The sequence below is a fragment of the Poecile atricapillus genome, chromosome 5 (genome assembly GCF_030490865.1).
Source record: "Poecile atricapillus isolate bPoeAtr1 chromosome 5, bPoeAtr1.hap1, whole genome shotgun sequence".
NCBI classification, from domain to species: Eukaryota; Metazoa; Chordata; class Aves; order Passeriformes; family Paridae; genus Poecile; species Poecile atricapillus.
Window position 1 is genome coordinate 37511905 of NC_081253.1, and position 20941 is coordinate 37532845.

A 20941-nucleotide genomic window follows, 5' to 3' on the forward strand; every position below is an offset into this window, starting at 1 on the left:
TTGCCCTCTGTGGATGCTTGCCACAGAATCCCTCACAGCCGGGTTCAGGGCATACTCAGCTTGGCTCTTCCAAAATCCAAGGCCTTCAAGGTGCTCAGTTAAACCTTTAACTCCACTGTGCTGTGGAACTGGACCTTCAGCACAGGGACCTTTCCAGCCTGATCTGCGCTCGTTCCTCTGAGTCTCTGCACAAAACACGGTGCAGGAGAGAACAGCAGGAGGGGCCTGTGTGTCACAGCGCTCTGGATTTGTGACCCTTCAACTCCACAGAGATGCAGGTTAAGTGAAAAAGCCAAACTGTTTATTGATGGGATGCAAAGCAAAGGGATGAGCTGAGGGGCAAAAAAGGGGATGAGCAAGGTCTGAGGGTGGGGGGATGGAGCTGTCAAAAGGGAGGGAAACTGGTGGGAAAAAGAAGGGATGGGCAGTGTCTAAGGGCTGGAGGCATGGAGCTATCAAAAGGGAAGGAGAATAGAGGAAAAAAGAAGGGATGGTCAAGGTCTGAGGGCTAGAGGCAGGGAGCTGTGAAAAGTGAGGGAAACTGGAGGGAAAAAGAAGGGATGGGCAGTTTCTGAGGGCTGCAGGGACAGAGCTATCTACAAGCAGGGAGAGGGCTGAAGCCATGCGAGCTTCCCACAGGCTCAGCTGTGCCAGTTGTCAGCTGAGCCTGGAGCTCCAGCTGGTCTCAGCGTACTCTCGTCTTCCATGGCATCTTATACAAAGACTGGTTCTCCTGAAGCAGCAGACGAGCGAACATCTGCTGTTCTTTCAATAAATGTCTGGTGAAAAACTGTGTTCCTCTGAGAAGCGTTGTCATCTCTTCTCAGGGCTTGAAGTGCTGGAAGAGAGTGGAACAGAGCCACGATCAGAGCCCGGATCTGTGGCAATCCTAGGAGAAAGTGCTGCCAGGGCCATGCCAGCCTGCTCTTGCTGTGGCCACAAGAGGGAAGAGGCCAACAGGATCAGCTGCAAGGTCCTGGTCACCCCACCCAAATCTGCCCCCCATATCTCTGAAATGTCTCTGTGCTATTCCCACAACACCAAGGTATCCACAGACGGAGAGAAGACCTCTGAAGCCGGGGCAGGGATTACAGCACCATGCCCGGGCATTGCAGATCCCCCAGTGCCAGCCCCTCACTGCCAGTCCTCACTCACCCTCGATGAGGGCCTGCAGCTCTTCCTGCTGCCCCTTCAGGTGCTGCCCGGCCATCCCCGGGAACACAGAGCCTGTCAGGGCCCCGGCGGCACAGCTCCCTGCCAGCGGCGCTGCCAGCCCTGGGGCCACACGGCCTCCCGCCCCGGCAGGGCTCAGCCCCAGCCCTTGCCGCATCCTGACTCAGCCCAAGGGCACGGCTGCCAGAGGCCGGCAGCAGCCCTGAGGGCAGCCGGGGCTCCAGGGCGCCGGGCCCGGGTGCCGCTGCCGGGGCAGCAGCCGGGGCTGGGGCCGAGCTGCGGCGGGGCGGGGAGCCAGCCCGGGCTCGTGGCTCACCGATGAACCTGACGGCCGCCTCTCGCAGGGACTCCTGTGGGCTGTCCAGGTACGGCAGGGCCCGGCGCAGTTGCTCGGCTGCTCGGCTCCTGTCGTCTGGCAGCTGGAGAGAGCGGCAGGAGGGAAGGGTTGGCGCGGGCTCTGCCCCTCGGCCGGGCGCTGCCTGCGGCCAGCCCCGGCCTCCCATGCCCGCCCAGCCCTGAGGCCCGGCCCGCAGCCCCACTGGGCTGGGGCTCCATCGGCACCCGGCTCGAGGCCACAGGAGCCTGAAGAGGAACCCGTGCAGCCCAGGGAAGGAAGCGGTGTGTAGGGCACAGGCTGGCGCCCCTGGGTGCAGCACTGGGCCACCGCTGCCAGCCCCACACACTGAGCACTGGGGGCTGGGGGCTTCTCAAATTTGGGCATCTCCAGGCCGTTCTTACCAGACACTCGGTAAACTTCCACAGCTGCTCCTTCCTCACCAGCTGCTTCAGATTCGTCTTCTTGAGGAATTCGGCCACACGAAGCAGCGTTTCCCCAGAGGCCTGGAGAGCAGCAGAGATGCAGAGATGGCACTGCAGCCGAGGGCACAGGACTCTTGTCTGGGTGACAGGGCCCAGAGGAAGCTGCATATGAGCTCTTGGCTTACAGTGGGAGTGGGTATCCTGTCGGCATTTGCGATGCCCTGAGTCTCTCCGTTGTCATCATCTGGAATGGCCACGTCCTCAGTCCCTGCCATGTCAGCCTCTGCCCTGTCATCCTTCACTGCAGCGTCAGAAACTTCTGAGGGCTCAGCTGAATCTGGGCTTACATCAAGCTCTGCCTGGAGCTCCTCCAGCCCAGAGTCAGGCTCAGCTGCGCCCTCAGTTGCTGCTGTGGTGTTGTTGTTTGTACGCTGAATGCGCATGAATTTGCGGAACCCATGTGCAGAATGAACAAAGGACAGGGAAGAGAGGCATGTTCCATGGAGTGCTTCAAGTGCAGAGCTGGGCTGAGCAGTGACAGCAGGCCCAGCCCAGGTGGGGATGGCTGCAGGTACCTTCAGCGTTTTGCGGAAGCGGCCGCGGGCGGGCTCCTGCTGTTGTCTGTCGCCAATGGCTGCATCTGGAAAAGAGCAGCCAGAGCTGAGGGACTTCGGGAGAGGCTGGAGAACACAGCCCAGCCCTGCACTCCCCAGGCAGGGACAGCCCTGGGGTGGCTCAGGGGATGGAGCAAGGTCACTGGCGGGGGTCAGCCCCAGCCCCTCTTCCGTCCTGTCCTTGGGCATGTCCACACGGGACGGGACGGGATGGGATGGATGTGATCCAGCTGGCTGCAGCCATCAGCCCTGTGGCCCAGCTCTGCCACTCACCGTCCTGCAGAGGTTGGAACTGCTCCAGCTCTTCTGGCTCTTGTGCTGGGGCAGCTCCAGGGTCTGTCTTTCTGTTCCGTCGGAACACTTTGAACAGGTTGAGGAATCTGCCTGCCATGATGCAATCCTGCCTCAAAAGCACCTTAAAGAGAGATGCCTTGGGTAATCTCTGAGAAAACAAACTGTGCAGTTGTGCCTTGAAGGCACCTGTGAGAGAGAAGCCTCAGGGAGGCTACAGGACAGCAAGTCCTGCAGTTGGGTCTCAAGGGCTCCTGCCACAATGACTGGAGGCTCCTTGTAAATGACTGTGGTCACCAGGTCCCACAGACTCACCTTGAGGACAGAGGCCAGAAGGATGGGAGATGCCTCAGAAAAGCTCCAGGTCACCAAGTACCGGAGTCTGGCCTTGAAGGCACCTGCAAAAGAAAAGTCTTGGGAAAGCCACGGGCCACCAAGGGCCGCAGTCTTGCCCCGCAGGCACCTGGAAAAGAAAAGCCTTGGGAAAGCCACAGGCCAGCAATTCAAACATTCTTGAACTAAAACTCCATACGCTATTCCCTCTTTAACATTAACAAATAACTCAAATAATCGGTTTAAATCAGGTAAACTTAAAACCGGGGCACTAGCCAATTTTTCTTTTAACTCCTTTAACTTCTTCTCATCTTCTTCTCTCCAAGTAATAGGTTCCTCCTCTGCTAATTTTTCATATAAAAACTTCACCAATTTCATATATTCTTCTATCCAGAACTTGCAATATCCAGTCAATCCTAACAATTTTCTTATGTCCGTTTTAGTTTTTGGCGCTGATAAAGACAATATTCCTTGTACTCGGATTGGGTCCAACTTTTTGTATCCTTGCCTAATCAAATGCCCCAAATATCTCACTTCCGACTCTACGAACTGCAACTTTTTCCTGGACACCCTTAGTCCTTTCTTTCCCAAATAGTTTAATAGACTAATTGTAGTTTCTCGTACTTCATCTTTTAATTCACCCGAAACTAATAAATCATCAACATATTGTAAAATATTAACACCTCCCATGGGCTTGAATTCACTCATCAGTTCTTGTAGAGCCTGCCCAAATAAATTCGGGGATTCCGTGAAGCCTTGCGGTAACCTAGTCCATTGTAATTGCTGTTTCCTACCAGTCTCGGTGTCTGTCCACTCAAAAGCAAACCATTTTCTACTCTCTTTCTCTAACGGGCAAGACCAAAAAGCGTCCTTTAAATCGATTACGCTAAACCATTTGTGGTCTGACGGTATCCTATCCAGTAGGTTATAAGGATTGGCTACAACCGGATACCGAGTGATGGTCTGTCTGTTAACCTCCCTCAAATCTTGCACTAGCCGGTAGGTACCATCTGGTTTCTTGACTGGCAAGATGGGAGTATTGTGGGGGGACATGCATGGTTCTAGTATCCCTCCTTCAATCAACTCATTAATGATGCCATTCAGTCCTTGTCTCCCTTCTACCGATATGGGATACTGTCGTATTCCAATAGGTGGTATTCCAGGCTTCATTTTTACCTCTATTGGAGGAATGTCCAACAACCCATGCTGCCCTTTTTCTGCCCACACTCTTTGATCTATCTCGCTCTCATCCTCTTCTCTTAACAACAACATCTTAGCCACCACCTGCCCCTCTGTTGGTATTACCCCTATTTGCAATTGCACTTGTAGGTCCCGACCCAATAGATTGCACTTTATATCCGGGATGTACAGCAGATCCACACACCCTTCTCGGAAACCCCCCTTAACTATTACCCCTTCTATAAGAAAAACCTCAAAAGGATTATTTTCAGCACCATTTACTTTGCAAGTCCTTTCACTTAAACTATATCCTTCTGGAATCTTGGAGACACTAGATCTATCTGCCCCTGTATCAACCAAAAATTCATACTCTTCGCTCTGAGGGCCTACTTCCAACTTTACCAAGGGTTCTTTTCGATGTTTCATGCCGTCCCTCAGAGCATAGAACCCCTGACACCCCTAATCATCCCCTTTTAATATTTTTTCTAGAGTGTCCTGTTCTTTGGCTATGTATTCATCTTGTTGTCTCTTCTTACAAAACTTCTTCATATGTCCTCTCCCATTACAGTAATAGCATATTAATTCTGACCTTTGTGTCCTTCTCTCTCCTCCATCTCTCCCTTCCTTTTCTTCCTCCCACCTCCTGAATTCCCTCTTGTCATCCTTTTTGACTCCTCCTTTTTCTCCCCCCATCGTCTCTTTGGCCACTGCTATCATTATTTTTGCTTTTGCTTTCGTTTTCTCCTCTTCCCTCCTCAGATAAACTTTCTGTGCTTCCCTCAGCAGTTCATTCAACCCCTTCTCCTGCCAATCATCCAATTTTTCCAATTTTCTTCTTATATCCACCCACGCCTTGGTCACGAATTGTATTTTCACTAGCACCTGTCCTTCTGGGCTTTCTGGATCGACACTTGAGTATAGCTGGAAGTTTCTTCTCAATCTCTCCAACCACGCACTAGGTGTCTCCTCCTTCTCCTGATGACTATCGAAAGCTAGCTTTGCGTTATTCGCTCTCGGTACTGCCTCTCTTATACCTCTAATCATTAATGTTCTGTAATCTCTCATATTCCCTCTTCCCTCTTCCTCATTGGGATTCCACCCAGGATCTCAATTTGGAACCTTCTCCTCCCCTCTGGGGCCAGCCCGATTTTCCCTCTCCCATATCCTCATTGCAGCGGCTCTAATCCACTGATTTTCCTCTGGGGAAAACAGAATATTTAATATTGAATTCAGTTCTTCCCAGGTGTACACACTCGGGCCTAGGAATTGATCTAGCTGATGCGAGATTCCAATCCGATCTTCCAATAAGGTTTTTATCTCTTTCTTAAAGTTCCGCACCTCCGAGGCGGTCAGAGGAGCATTCACAAACCCTATACCCCCTCTGGCACCTCCCATGGGTACTTCCCGCAACGGGAACAGCTTTTCTGCCATTCCACCTTTGTCCTCATTTCTTTTTGTTTGGAATCTGGTATTATATCTATGTCCCACTTCATCCCAATTCTGTTTGTCAGGGACCGGAAGGGATACAGGGACATTCGGGTTAGTTGAGGGGGAATCAATCAATTGGTCGCTTTGAGATGCTGCGGGAACTGCAATGATGTTAGAAGGAGACCTCGGTGGAGGAGTTGAGGTTGAAACCTCCACTGGTAATCCCAAAGAGGGTGTCAGTGTCATGGGGGAGATGACCGGGAAACTAGAGGCTCTGTAAGAAGAGGTAGTGGGTTCTAACATTGGGTATGTAGATACAGACGAGGGGACCAGGGAAGCTTGGGGTAATGTAGGGTAAGTTGTTAATGGCAGAGGAGGAGGATGACGCACCATAGGTGGAGTTGGGGGAGGAGGTGGTGGGAGGTTTTCTAAAGGGTCCCATTTCCTCTCCAGTTTCTCTTCCTCTCCTTTTTCAGCCTCCTTAGTTACTTTGTATACTTTAATTTCTTCTTCCCTCTTATCATCATGAAGCCAACAACTGGCATATTTTACTTCCTCTTCATTTGATGTCTCCCTTAAACTTACATGTTTAATCAGGGCCAAACACAACCATCTCTCCCGACCCATACCAGGGCCAAAACACCGGGCCCTCAGAAATGCTCTCTTTTGGCCATATTTCCGTGCAATACTTTATCATTTTTACCTTATCTAATCCATTTAGTCTTTCCTCCTTTTCCCACTTACTTAGCATTTTTCCCAGTGGGCTATTCGGAGGTATTTCTCTTGGCATCTTTTCTTTTCTGTTTTTCTTATTGCCACTCTTCCCCACACATTGCCCCATACTGCCTTTCTATGTGCTCCAAGTAATGTAGATCAATATAAATATATTTCAAACAACAACGAGATACACACCTATGGCCTCACACTTTAATAACCAGAATCAAAAATACCCACAAAGTGTTATCAATGTATTAGAATAGAAACAAAACGACAGACTATTGAAAATAATAATAATTAAATGTAAATACGATCTCTGAATATTGTCGGGTAGAAACAAAATGACGGAGAATTGAAAACAAGAATTAAATATAAATGTAATCAAAACAATTAAAATAACCAAGTTGAAAGCAAAATAGCGGACAATTGAAAACAGTATCTAAACACAAAAGTAATCAGGTATAAATGTAATCAGGTAAGAACAAAGTGGTGGACAATGGAAAAACAATAATTAAGTATAAACGTAATCAAGTAAAAACAAAATGGCAGACAATTGGAAATAATCGGGTAAAAACAAAATGGCGGTCAATAGGAAATAATAATTTAATGGAAATGTGACCAAGTAGGAAACAAAATGGCGGACTATTGAAAACAATAATGAAATATAAATGTAATCAAGTAAAAACAAAATGACAGACAATTGAAAATAATTGGGTAAAAACAAAATGGCGAACAATTGAAATAGTAATTAAATACAAATATAATCAGGTAAGAACAAAATGGCAGACAATTAATTAAATGTAATAAAGTGAAAACAAAATGGCGGACAATTGGAGATTAATTGGGTGAAAACAAAATGGCGGACAATTGGAGATTAATTGGGTGAAAACAAAATGGCAGACAATTGAAAACAATAACTAAATATAAATATAATCAAATAAAAACAAAATGGCGGACAATTGAAAACAATTAAATATAAATATAATCAAGTTAAAACAAAATGGCGGACAATTGAAAATGATCCGGTAAAAACAAAATGGCGGACAATAGGGAATAATCAGGTAAGAACAAAATGGCAGACAATTAATTAAATGTAATCAAGTGAAAACAAAATGGCGGACAATTGGAGATTAATTGGGTGAAAACAAAATGGCGGACAATTGGAAACAATAATTAAATATAAATATAATCAAATAAAAACAAAATGGCGGACAATTGAAAATAATTGGGTAAAAACAAAATGGCGAACAATTGAAATAGTAATTAAATACAAATATAATCAGGTAAGAACAAAATGGCAGACAATTAATTAAATGTAATCAAGTGAAAACAAAATGGCGGACAATTGGAGATTAATTGGGTGAAAACAAAATGGCGGACAATTGAAAACAATAATTAAATACAAATATAATCAAATAAAAACAAAATGGCGGACAATTGAAAACAATTAAATATAAATGTAATCAAGTAAAAACAAAATGGCGGACAATTGAAAATAATTGGGTGAAAACAAAATGGCGGACAATTGAAAACAATAATTAAATATAAATGTAATCAAGTAAAAACAAAATGGCGGACAATTGAAAATGTTCGGGTAAAAACAAAATGGCGGACAATAGGGAATAATCAGGTAAGAACAAAATGGCAGACAATTAATTAAATGTAATCAAGTGAAAACAAAATGGCGGACAATTGAAAACAATAATTAAATATAAATGTAATCAAATAAAAACAAAATGGCGGACAATTGAAAACAATAATTAAATATAAATGTAATAAAGTAAAAACAAAATGGCGGACAATTGGAGTTTAATTGGGTGAAAACAAAATGGCGGACAATTGAAAACAATAATTAAATATAAATGTAATCAAGTAAAAACAAAATGGCGGACAATTGAAAACAATAATTAAATATAAATGTAATCAAGTAAAAACAAAATGGCGGACAATTGAAAACAATAAAGAAAAACCCAAAATGGCGGACAATAAGAAACAGTTAAATGATAAAATTAATAGTGTAATCAGCAATCGACCTTCACAGCTCAAAATGGCTGCCACAGCAACAGAATGGCCACCCTTCCAGCCACTTAGCCTCCCATACCAAGATGGCTGTTCTGCCAACTACACAATCAACACAAAATGGCTGCTCGACCAGCCACACAATCCACCACAAAATGGCTGCCCTGCCAGCCACACAATCCCTGCTCACCACAGCCAGAGGATGATCTGGAGACTCTCGGCTGAGCCTCACCCCAGAACTACACCCCTCTGGCGCACCGAGATTACTTCAATATACCAAGTCTCAAACTAAATGGATAATGTGCCCCTACCCAAACTGAAATTTAATGACAGGCAACACAAATCTGAATTGCAACCAATTTTTTCTCTTAAAAAAAAAGGAAATTCAACTAACAACAAAGGAACTTATAAATGACCAAAACTCAAAGAACCTTATACAAGAATCCTAAAATGACAGGCTCTAAAACCATTCCCTCCTAATCCTAATGAGTAGGAGGCCCTTCCCACAACCGGTGGCCCTTATTCCCTCTCTAGGGTCTCTGTATTGTGAGGTTTCCCCCTATGAACCTCAAAAACACCGGGTGAGGTTCCTAGTTCGGGGTCCTAACTCCCCAGGCTGTCCCTCAACCCCCCGAGGAGCACAAACCCCCAGAGTGAGTACCCCCCTTCCCCCCTGTCTAGGGAAAGGTTACCTCCCCACTCCCGGGTCCTAATTCCCCAGATGGTCCAACTCACAAAAAAACCTTCCCACTTGAGCTTGACAACCAAGGGGACCCTCCCACAGTCGGTGGCCTCTACCTCTTGGGTCTCTGCACTGTGGTGCACAGACTCCAGCACCTTCCCGGCCTTAAGGGCTTCAGAGTCCTCTCCCAAGCTTCCCAAGCTTGAGACTTTCAGTTGGATTTCCGGGGAACCCCTCTCTCAGGTGTTGTCCCAGGCACTTTGGGGTCCCTAGGGGTCACCCGTCTCCCTTCCCTGGGTCCCTGGGGTTTGCCCGTCTCCCTCCTAGCCTAAGGGGGTCCCTCCCCCTTCATCCCAACACCTTACCGGTCAGGGTTGCTCCCTGGAGAGGGGGGGTCCTTCTCACCGGACTGTCACTCCTGCTGGTCTTCGGGTTCTATCCAGCAACCCTTCCGTGGTCTCGACGTAGTCCAGGGGTATATACAAAAAGAAAATGCGCACCACCCAAATCTGTGCTACTCCGGGACCACCTCTGGGTGTGGATATCCCAGGTTTTGGCACCAAAAATTGTCAAAAACAAGGGTCTGGACTCTTCTGGATGTTAAAAGAAGTAGCCAAACCTTTATTCGATGGCAAAAATACCAACAGGAGTAGGAAGACAGGCTAGCCTGACTCCCTGCAATTCCCTACCCGACGAGGAAGGAGAGCCCCCCCACACAGTTGTACCCAAGGTTATATACCGCTTGAGCCCCAGGGGATGGTACAACTCAGGGTCCAATGAGGGATCAGGGGAGGAGGAGTGAGGGGAGGCGGTTACACTACTGGGAACCAATAGGGACATGTCATGGGCGGGATGGCAACTAGGGAACCAATCACGAACCGAACTAGGGGTGAGGAGCATGGAAGGTTCTGGAAGAAAGGGTCGGGTTTACAATGATGGATAGGGGGATTAGGGCAGGCCGGGGTGATGGGCAGGGAAGGTTCGGGAATAAGGGGAGGGGTTTACATAATTGACAACTGGGGTCAAAACCAATACAGTTAATAGGGGAGAACAAGAACATACCAACAGACTAACAATTACAATCATAACACTATAAATACTTATAACACCGCTGGGCTTGGCCTTTGGGTACCTGCACAAACTTCAAGTCAGTGGCCTTAGTTTCCAGGACAGCCCTGTGTTGGCCAGCATCCTGACGTGGATGCTGGACTGCTGCAAGGCGCTGCTGGGACCCAGCAGGACAGGACTGGCTGTCTTGTTTACATGTGGAAAATGAGTGAGATTGTATTTAGCTAGAAATTTAGGGATCCCTGAATTTGATAAGGAGCTGTGTCATTATAAGCTTAGAATTTTTTTCTTCTATTCTGTATCGTAGCTGTTTTGTAGCATTTAATTTTGTTTCAATACAGCAAAGTAGAGGCCCTTCTTTTGGTTTGGATTCTTTAGGGATTTTTTTCCCATCTGAAAGGAAGACTCTGTGAAGGCAGCGATTGTCCGGGCCACAAATACAGGTCATGAAGAAACAAAAGACGTGGCCGAGACCTCTTACATCCCACACTAAGGAGTCAGCCAAGGGAAAGGAGCATTTGGGAGTCATGCCTGGGGGAGGAGGGACAGGCAGTGGGGTTATGGCTGTCTCTGAGCTGGGGGACACGGCTCAAAGGGCAGATGGCTGAGGTTTTGGTGTTGGACTGCTGCTGCCCAGAGGATCCACTCCTACTGCAGAACTTTTCCATCACTTTGTCTCTTTAATGTGGGTGAGCCTCTGCTCCCAGGTGTGGCCATGTAACTGGGTCCTTTCAATACCCAATCGCTCTGGGAGGGATCCTCACCATGTGCTTGGGTGCCGCAGGGGAAAACAGGGACCCCGACCACCTCTGAAAGGGAGGAGTTTCATGGCTGCTCGTGGGAGCCCAGCAGCTGCTGCTGTTGCCAGGGCATTACTCAGGTGACAGCCAGGGAACACCCAAAAACAATCCCCCCTCCACCTTTTTTCTCCTTCCAGGGCTGCCCAGACCCTGCTGTTTCTGCTGCTGCTCTGGATTTTTAGTACACTTTTAGCTCAACATCCCTGGGTCTGCCCAGCCTCATGCTGCTCCTGCCACAGCTTTGAGCTCATTGCTAAACTGTTTGCCACCCCGGGCCTGCACTCCTCTGCTGTTCCATCCTGGCCCCTGGAGGTTCCAGCTATAGTCCATTTCACCAATTTTCTATCTCCCCACATTTGGGTGCCCAAACGACTGCAGTGGGTCGACCCTGGCTGGGTGCCAGGTGCCCACTCTGTTGCTCTGTCACTCTCTTTCCCACTGGGACAAGGAAGGGGATAAGACAGAGAACAGCCAGCAGGGTGAGATAAAGCAGTCTTATTACAGTAAAATAAAGAACTAAGCAGAGATCTGTGCCTGCATGGGCTGAAGAGAAAAAAGTCACTCTCTACTTCCCATCTGATGTTTGGACATTTTCTGAAAAGAAGGGCTTCAGCACGCGTAATGGCTCCTCCAGAAGGAAAACACTGAAAACTCACAAATGCTCCCCCCCTTCCTCCTCTCTCTCTGAGCTTAGCTCTCTGAGCTGTTGTCATAAGATGTGGAATATCCCTTTGGCTAATTTGGGTCATTTGGCTTGGTTGTGTCCTCTCCCAGCATCTTGCCCACTCCCATCCCCTTTGATGGGGGAAGGAATGTCAGAGAGACAGCACTGCCCGGCAGTAGCCAAAACACTGCTCTGTTCTCAACACCCACCCAGGAACCAATGCAAAGCACAGCACTGGAAGGGCTGTGAACTTTACCTTGGTCAGAACTAATAGAGGTGCTATGGAAAGTTTTGGATTCTGGCATGTGCGTGCCCTTCTGCACCTCAGGCCAGACCGTCCTGACAAAACCCATTCAATGACCAGCAGAATTGCATATTCTAAAACCAGGGGAACCTACCTCAACCCCTTCACAGTCAGCTAAGAATATCTCTGCTGCTGCTACAAAAATTCACTACTTACCAACAAAACACAAACATGCAGATGAAATGATCCCAGCCTCCGTAGAAATGATTCTTAATGTATCAAGACCTTTTCTGAGAGGGACCCCAACTGAACTAAGAGATTGTTTAGTTGGGAGATGACACAAAGTCTGGGAAGATGTAGTGCGCAGCGATGCTTTGAACAGCCTGCAAACCCCGAGAAAATCAATCCCAACATGGGGAAACCTCCTGTATCTCATGATGTCTCATTCACCAACATCTGAGCAAAACACATCAAGTATGTGTAAAGCTAAAGGTGTAGAGCTGTCACTGTGAAAACTGGAATGGAAATAGAAGGAAACAAAAAAGTAGACGGGCAAGTGTGAGAAAGGAGCAAGGCTGAAAGTGCAGAAGATTGCTGGGAAGCCTGGAAGAAAGTAGATTATACACTATCTGAGAACAGGAAAGGCGTGCTGTTTCTTCCCAGCTTGCAAGCCTTGAGAAAAGTAACAAGCTGTCAGGCCCATGGATTTATTAGAGGCCTGCAGCCATGTTGCTTGTGAAGGACTGAAGAGATTGTCACACTGTTGAACACCGTCAGGTTCATGGGTGAGCCACGAGCCCGGGCTGGCTCCCCGCCCCGCCGCAGCTCGGCCCCAGCCCCGGCTGCTGCCCCGGCAGCGGCACCCGGGCCCGGCGCCCTGGAGCCCCGGCTGCCCTCGGGGCTGCTGCCGGCCTCTGGCAGCCGTGCCCTTGGGCTGAGTCAGGATGCGGCAAGGGCTGGGGCTGAGCCCTGCCGGGGCGGGAGGCCGTGTGGCCCCAGGGCTGGCAGCGCCGCTGGCAGGGAGCTGTGCCACCGGGGCCCTGACAGGCTCTGTGTTCCCAGGGATGGCCGGGGAGCACCTGAGGGGGCAGCAGGAAGAGCTGCAGGCCCTCATCGAGGGTGAGTGAGGGCTGGCAGTGAGGGGCAGGCACTGGGGAAGCTGCAATGCCCAGGCAGGGAGCTGTAATCCCTGCCCCGGCTTCAGAGGGCTTCTCTCTCTGTGTGGACACCTTGGTGGTGTGGAAATATCACAGAGAGATTTCAGGGATGTGGGGGGGCAGATTTGGGTGGGGTGACCAGGACCTTGCAGCTGTTCCTGTTGGCCCCTTACCTCTTGTGGCCACAGCAAGAGCAGGCTGGCCTGGCCCTGGCAGCACTTTCTCCTAGGATTGCCACAGATCTGGGCTCTGATCGTGGCTCTGTTCCCCTCTCTTCCAGTACTTCAAACCCTGAGGAGAGATGACAACCCTTCTCAGAGGAACACAGTTTTTCAGCAGACATTTATTGAAAGTACAGCAGAAGTTCATTCGTCTGCTGCTTTAGGAGAACCAGTCTTTGTATAAGATGCCATGGAAGATGAGACTACGCTGAAACCAGAAGAGACCTGCTGGAGCTCCAGGCACAGCTGACAACTGGCACAGCTGAGCCTGTGGGAAGCTCGCATGACTTCAGCCCTCTCCCTGCCTGTAGATAGCTCTGTCCCTGCAGCCCTCAGAAACTTCCCATCCCTTCTTTTCCCCTCCAGTTTCCTTCCCTTTTGAATACCTCCCTCCCTGCGGCCCTCAAACACTTTCCATCCCTTCTTTTTCCCTCAATTCTCCATCCCTTTTGATAGCTCCATGCCTCCATGCCTTCAGACACTGCCCATCCCTTCTTTTACCCACCAGTTTCCCTCCCTGTAGCCCTCAGACATTGTCCATCTTTTCTTTTTCCCTCCACTCTCCCTCCCTTCTCACAGCTCCCTCCCTCCAGCCCTCAGACCTTCCCCATCCCCTTTTTTGCCCCTCAGCTCATCCCTTTGCTTCGCATCCCATCAATAAACAGTTTGGCTTTTTCACTAAACCTGCATATCTGTGGAGTTGAAGGGTCACAAATCCAGAGCTCTGTGATACACAGGCCCCTCCTGCCGTTCTCTCCTGCACCGTGTTTTGTGCAGAGACGCAGAGGAACCAACGCAGATCAGGCTGGAAAGGTCCCTGTGCTGAAGGTCCAGTTCCACAGCATTGTGGAGTTAAAGGTTTAACTGAGCACCCTGAAGGCCTTGGATTTTGGAAGAGCCAAGCTGAGTATGCCCTGAATGCAGCTGTGAGGGATTCTGTGGCAAGCATCCACAGAGGACAAAGGAGCTTGGAATGCCTGGGTCTTTCTAGAACAGCTTCCTGAAAGCACAGTAATGCTCCATCCATGGACAGGATCAGGGAGAGGGCAGAACTGTTAGAGCCAGCAGAGAGATGGGGACTTCAGATGGCTCTTCTTTAGAATGCTGTTTATTCTATCGACTAGATTACAGCAGGGGGTCGTGGCTCAGCCTACAGCTGCTGGCTACAGGCAAGCCCTGTGTCCTGAAGCCCACTTAGTTCTGGTTACAGTGCATTATATCGCTTTCTTTTGCTGTGTGTATCATTGCATAACAACCAATCAACATCATACACAATACCTGTACATGTACATAGATCCTATCAAAACTGCTAAAATTACCAAACTATGTTAGTGACTAACTCATCATTTGAGTTAGTAATTACATGGTAAACTCTGAAAGTTATTTTGCAGTGGAAAATTCTTTTTGCTTTGGTAAAAAACGTCTTTCTGTCTGCCTAAGCTTTTTTACTTGGTAGAAAACATGCTTTGTTTGTAGACAACTTAAAGCTGTTGGACTTCATCCATCAAACCTCCTTCTAACTCACTAAACCCTTGCTCTAAACCTTCCATCTCGACTAAATCTTTGATCTCTCGGTGGTTTCAGCAATAAGTGGCCCTACAAATTTCTTTTTATACATCCAAGCTTGCTTTCATTTCTAGAGAACCTTCCACTAAGCATTCATATCTGTGAAACTTTTTGTTAAATTCTCATCCTTCCTAACATCTCCCCTGGCCTGATGAACAACATAGATGCTAGAAATTGTCTGATTCATCATTTGTGCACACATTGAAGTATACATGTGTCACAATCTGCTCACACAGGCGGGCGTCGTCAGAGGTTTGTTTGATCTCAGAGTGCATAAAGGACACCAAGGGATTTCAGTTTAAATCACAACAGCAATAATGCATCTTTATTTTAGTGCCAGCATCATGGCTTATGCAATAGATGAGAAGGCGAGAAAGTGAGATAGAGAGAGAGGAATAAAGAGGCAAAGTAAAGAGAGAAAACGAGGGGGAGGTATCGCTACCAATGGACAAGATGGGGTCGCCAGTGCCTTCTTCCGTGGGGAACTCTCTCTCTCTGAAAGCAGCTTAGAAAAGTCACCTTTAGAGTCTCAAGTTTCAAGGTGAGGGGCAGTTGGCCAAAAGGTGGGGAGATGTATAGGCTATTGTGGTGTGACCCGTTGCTCTGGGAAGCAGGTGTGAGGTACTGAACAGGCCCCGCTCCTTACACGTCCCTGCTCAGCAGCAGGAACGAAGACAGTGTACCGTGGCAGCACAGCAAACACCTGCAAACAATCACTCTTGTGCTGTAGGTCGAGCACACCTTCAAACAATGGCTTAGCAAGCATCCACCTCAACCAGGCCAGAACCCCTGCACAAAGTCCCCTGTGTGGAGGCTAGCTTTGGAGCAGGCTGTAGGCCCATGGCCTGCCAGCCCTGCCTGAGAGCTAGCCTGGGAATTTCATGGGAGGATTCAAAACAATCCTCAAAGACAGAAAACAGCCTGCAGGTGCTGTTTGTCTGTTCCCATGTTTTCCTTGCAGGAGAAAGTCAGGGGGTGGTGAACCCCACTGACCAATGATGGTAATGTAGTACTTTACTAACCAATAAGAGTTTCTTTTCTGTACTTTCCACGAACGCGTCTCTATAACATGGCTGGAGCACTAAACTAGAGATTCTCTCCTGTTCTGACTCCCTTGAGAGTCCGTGTCGTTCTTCCTGCCGTTCCCAATTAGAACGACACCCCTGGGCTCCTCAGGGTCTCGGTCTCTGTTCTTGTCATGCTCGTGAGGCAAATGAGGGAAACTTCAGAGCGTCTCTTACACCACCCCGTGACTCACGATCAGCGTCAAGAGGGCTCCTTTGTAGTGTTGTTACGAAGTCTTCAGGTCTCATCAAAGCTTGGTAGCATACCCCGGAAACCAGAGACAGAAAATCAGACAGAAAAAGTAAACTAGGAAAAAGATAAGGGCAAGAAAAAAGGAAAAACAAAAGCAAAGAATCCATTTTCACTTAAAACATGCATTCAACTTCTTATTACAAAGAATAAGCAATTTCAATTCATCCAATACAATCCAAATAAACAATTTCAGGCAATTTCTTTATCACGAGGGCCGATTTCCTATTTTTACTTTTCCAAAATTTCAATTAAATCCTTCTGAAGCAACAATTGCTTTACCAGTGTGAAATTCATCCCAACAGAGGTAGGCAATAAATGGTGGATCAGTGTGTGATTGGACTGCAAAAAGTGGTAAGAAATAGCTAGGACTACATAAGAAAAATCATTTCCTGCAATCTTAGTAAAATTACAAACAGAAAAATTTGAATGATTTTTTTGTATTCACTACTAAGATTTCTAGAAGTACACTATCACAAGCAGTTCTCAGACATGCACATCCACGTCCTATATGCACAAGTTCTGTTTCAGAAGTCTCGGTAGGATGTATTTCAGAGTTGCAGATATTTTGTTCCGTGTCCAAGCAAATAGCTTGAGCTTTGGTTGCATTACTTTCACAGATAAACCCTTGTTGTTCCTGGACAATACAAGTTTTCAAATTTACAGTGAATTAAGTTATTAATTAAGTTTCCAAACCAACAGTTTGCCACTTCTCACCAATTTGATGGGCCCAATCCCTATGCTCAAAAGGATAGAGAGCAGCTCCATCATGATTCAGCCCTAATGCAATGATCGGGAATATTGAATGCACTGAAGAATTCCGTATAGTCCATACAAAGGCAGTGGCTGGGCTTCTGCTGGGGTTGGGTGGTGGTAGGTGTAGGTGTTACAACATTAACATCAAGTTCTCCCCCGTGTTTGGTATTGTTTTTCCCACACACGATTTGATGGGAAAATTGTACGTCAGTTAGCTTTAGCCAACTATTCTGATTTTGAATTTCACAAAATAGAACATGGCCATGAGGTCCCATGCCATAACTGTATACAGCTTCAATGAGGATTCAGCATTTAATTTTCAGGTTATTGTCACATCATCACCTTGCGTTCCCATAAAGGGAGGGAAAACATTATGTTTGTCATCCAGCACTGGGGGGGTGCTTACACCATGGTATGTGATCACTGCACTCAGTATGGGTTTTGCCACAGCATTGATTTTGAGTCTATAAATTAGACCTTTCAGACCTGACTGATGTGTCAGGTCATTTTGCCAATTACATGTTACAGAGGTTGATTTGGTTTAAGTGAAATGATACCAACAGTCAGTAGATTGGTTTTTACAAAGCTTCGTAATTTCCACTTGTTGGTACTGGGGTCCAGGGTATAGTAACCGATATTTTTCTGATGACAACACAGTATGAGGGGGGATTGTTTGTTCCATGACCACACTGCTGTGGCGCAGAGTTTAGCCATGATGTTGGGGTGCAAATTGCTTGTCACATCTGATTCAGAAAAATATCCAGCAATTGCAATGGTGGAAGCTTTCTCGTAAAGAGACTTTTCCACTTTTCTGCATCCTACCTTAATTTCTTCACCAATTGTTCCAGTTATCACTCTGGGCCAAGCTTTTCAGTCCCAACCCCAGTCATTTTGACGGTACGTACCTCAAGAGTCGTGTAGTACTACGGTCACTAGGTTTGGGTGATGGTTTCTGGGGTAGGATCCTAGAACACATCAGGGGTACCTGATGGTAGCTTCAGACCACGGCCACTCAGCCGAGTTTTGGCCATGGTGTTGTGCTAAGATGCAGACAAGTATCTTACCATAGTAAGTACTTACTATTTAATACTAGTATTATCATGGTTTGTCTGGTCTTCATGGCCCTTGGTGTTCTTCTGTGGAAAGTGAACACAACAGAGTCTGCCCCCAAAAGGCAGAAACTTAAAATGATGGAATTACCCAGCGTGTGTTGATCCGATGCTCTTTTCCCAGAGTGTCGGAGGCCACCCATGCATATTTATTTGGAGAGGTTTTTAATACTAGTGGTACTTGCCCTACACTAGGAAGGTCCACCAGGGCAGGTTGTCCAGGCTAGTGTGCTGGATCCTTAGGGTCACTTGGTCCCCATAGAGTGGGAATTATGCTTGGGGCTTTTGGACAAAAGGCAGCGATTTTGGGACACCTGTTTACTCCCCATCTGTCATTTACATTTTTTACAGCTTCTCTTAACCAAAAAGCCCAGCTTCCCTCTTGTGGTTTAAGGAGCCATTTCAGGAAACCATTGGTCCTTTCTACAATCCCGTTAGCTTGAGGGCAGTAAGGGGTGTGAAAAGTCCATTTTATTCCTTCACCTTTTCCCAATTCTGTACAATTTTGGCAGTGAAGTGGGACCCGTTTTCAGATTGAATTTCTTGTGGTTTTGGGAAAATTCCAAACCACCCTTGCAATGCTTTGACAGTATTATCTCCTGTAGTTCTTTTCAAAGCTTGGGCTTGGGCCAACCCACATATAATCTCCACTCCTACCAGCACAAAGTGTTTACCACCTGACTTCTTAAAGGGACCAATATAATCTACCTGCCACGCATCCCATAAGCCTTTACCTTTTCTTAAGTGCATAGGTCATCTTCTAAAGGATGCCTTTCTAGTTGTCTGTGAGATTGCTTGCAGGCTGATATGCAAGTTTTACACATTTCCCTGGTGACAGGCCAGCCACGGGCAAGAGCTTCTTTGTACAAATCTTTGGCACCTGGGTACCATCTTTTTACCTGCAGCCATTCCAATAGGAGCTCCAAGTCCTCTGAAATTTGTTCTTCTTTCAGGCTGAAACATAAACTTTGTAGAATTTAAGATATTAGAAAAGCTAAAGCCTTAATTAAAATTAATCCTTGCTAAATCAAATTAAAATATGCCATCTATAAAACCTTAGGTTGGCTTTTACATGTGGAATTGTTTGTTGTTGTTGTTTAGAAGTTGTTCATTTTAGTACTGGTTGGTTTTTTTTGTGGGTTCCAATTGAATGTTTAAATGTCATAAGCATTATCCCTGTTTTTGTAGTCCCTTACTCATTTGTTTGTTGCTATTGATGCATTGTTTGTAAGTTTAATAATCTCTTTTAAGTTTGTTACTGTCGAGGTCGTCAAAGCAAATCCCCTCACCAGCAGCATTTTACAGAGAATTTTTAAGCTGCCCCAGAAGACTTGTAACTTGACACCGCGGCAACGTGAATACTAATGAGGAACTTTCCCTCCAAAACCTCAGTTACCCCAAGGACAGCAAACTGTTGGGGGAGAAGATGTTACCAGCACCAATCAACAACAGCTCTAGGGGTGGGACTGCCAGCAACAAGCTGAGGGGACAGAGATTATAAAAGGAGCTGTGAAGTTGGAAGAAGTGCCCTTTAACTGTGGATTAGCTGCAGCTGAGGACCCAACACTGCAGACTTCGGTCTGCATCTCTTTTAGAGACTTTTTTATATAAATCTGAGTGCAGATTAGCTGCATTCACTGCAGTGCCGCTGAGTTCTTGCTTTGGGACCAAAATGCCGGTTCGACCAGAGGATTCCTCAATCCTCAAACCAGGGACTTTTTAAAATTTCTTTTCTTTTTTTCTCCCTCACCCATTATCCCTTCCTCCCCTTTGTTTTTTTCCCTTAATAAACACCCTAGTTTATTTGAACCCCCAAAGTTGTGTCTTTCTCCTCACAAAATCCATAGAGAGGCCCTACTAGAATTAGGAGCTAATCATTACCCAATAACTGTCTGTCAGCCTTGTGTTTGTTCAGCTGGGCTTGTAATGAGAAACAAAGAATCTTGTGAGGAACTTCAAGAACATAAGACAATTGCAAACCAGAAACTAATTGGAAACACGAAACTACAAGCCTGGCCTGGGATCCATTTGACACTTTGGACTGAAAAGGTAGGAAGTTCAGAATGAGGAAGAGATATATATTCCTTCCTCCTTTTGTGACCACTTCCCATAATAAGACCACCGACTCATTTCAAGGAACAAACTGCACATGCTCAATTGTTTCTTTCTTAATTGGCATGGGAAGCGGGGAGTGGGTGGTAACTGGGTTATGAATATGTATTTGTATTCAATATCTCAGTAAATAAAAGTCTCTATTCACCTGAACTCAGGGCCGTGTGTATTAAGGGGTGACCCTGCCCATCGGCCCAGCACTGCCAATAAACACACACTCTGTAACCCTAATCGGTTAAAGAGTCTTTGTCCGTCTCAGCTGGATACTGATACTAGATCATATCCATATTTTGGTAAATCATTTTGGCGACCGTGGCAGGACTCTGCTCTCTCTAGCCCAGGGGCCAGCAGGGGTCCAGGCATACCCAGAATTTTCTGGGAAGAGGGAGGCTCCTGTGTCCTCACTGACAGCGTGGAGAAAGACCAGGAACTGCCAGAACTATGTGTTGCTATATTTTATATATTAGTAAAGGCCTGTATGCACAAACCAGCCTTTGAAATAAGGCGTGATATTAAGGGCTAAAGTCCTTGAAACCTTCATGCAGAAGAGAGAGTAAAGCAAAACAATATCCCTGTGTGTAAGAGAAAAAATGTAAACCGTGTGTGTTAGCCAATAGTTGCTTGCTCTGCCCGCAGACCCTGTAGAACCCTATAAAAGTGTGCTAAAGATAGAAATAAATTGGCATTCACAATTACTTCTGTGAAGACTGGTGAAGAGCTGGCGGTCTCTCAATA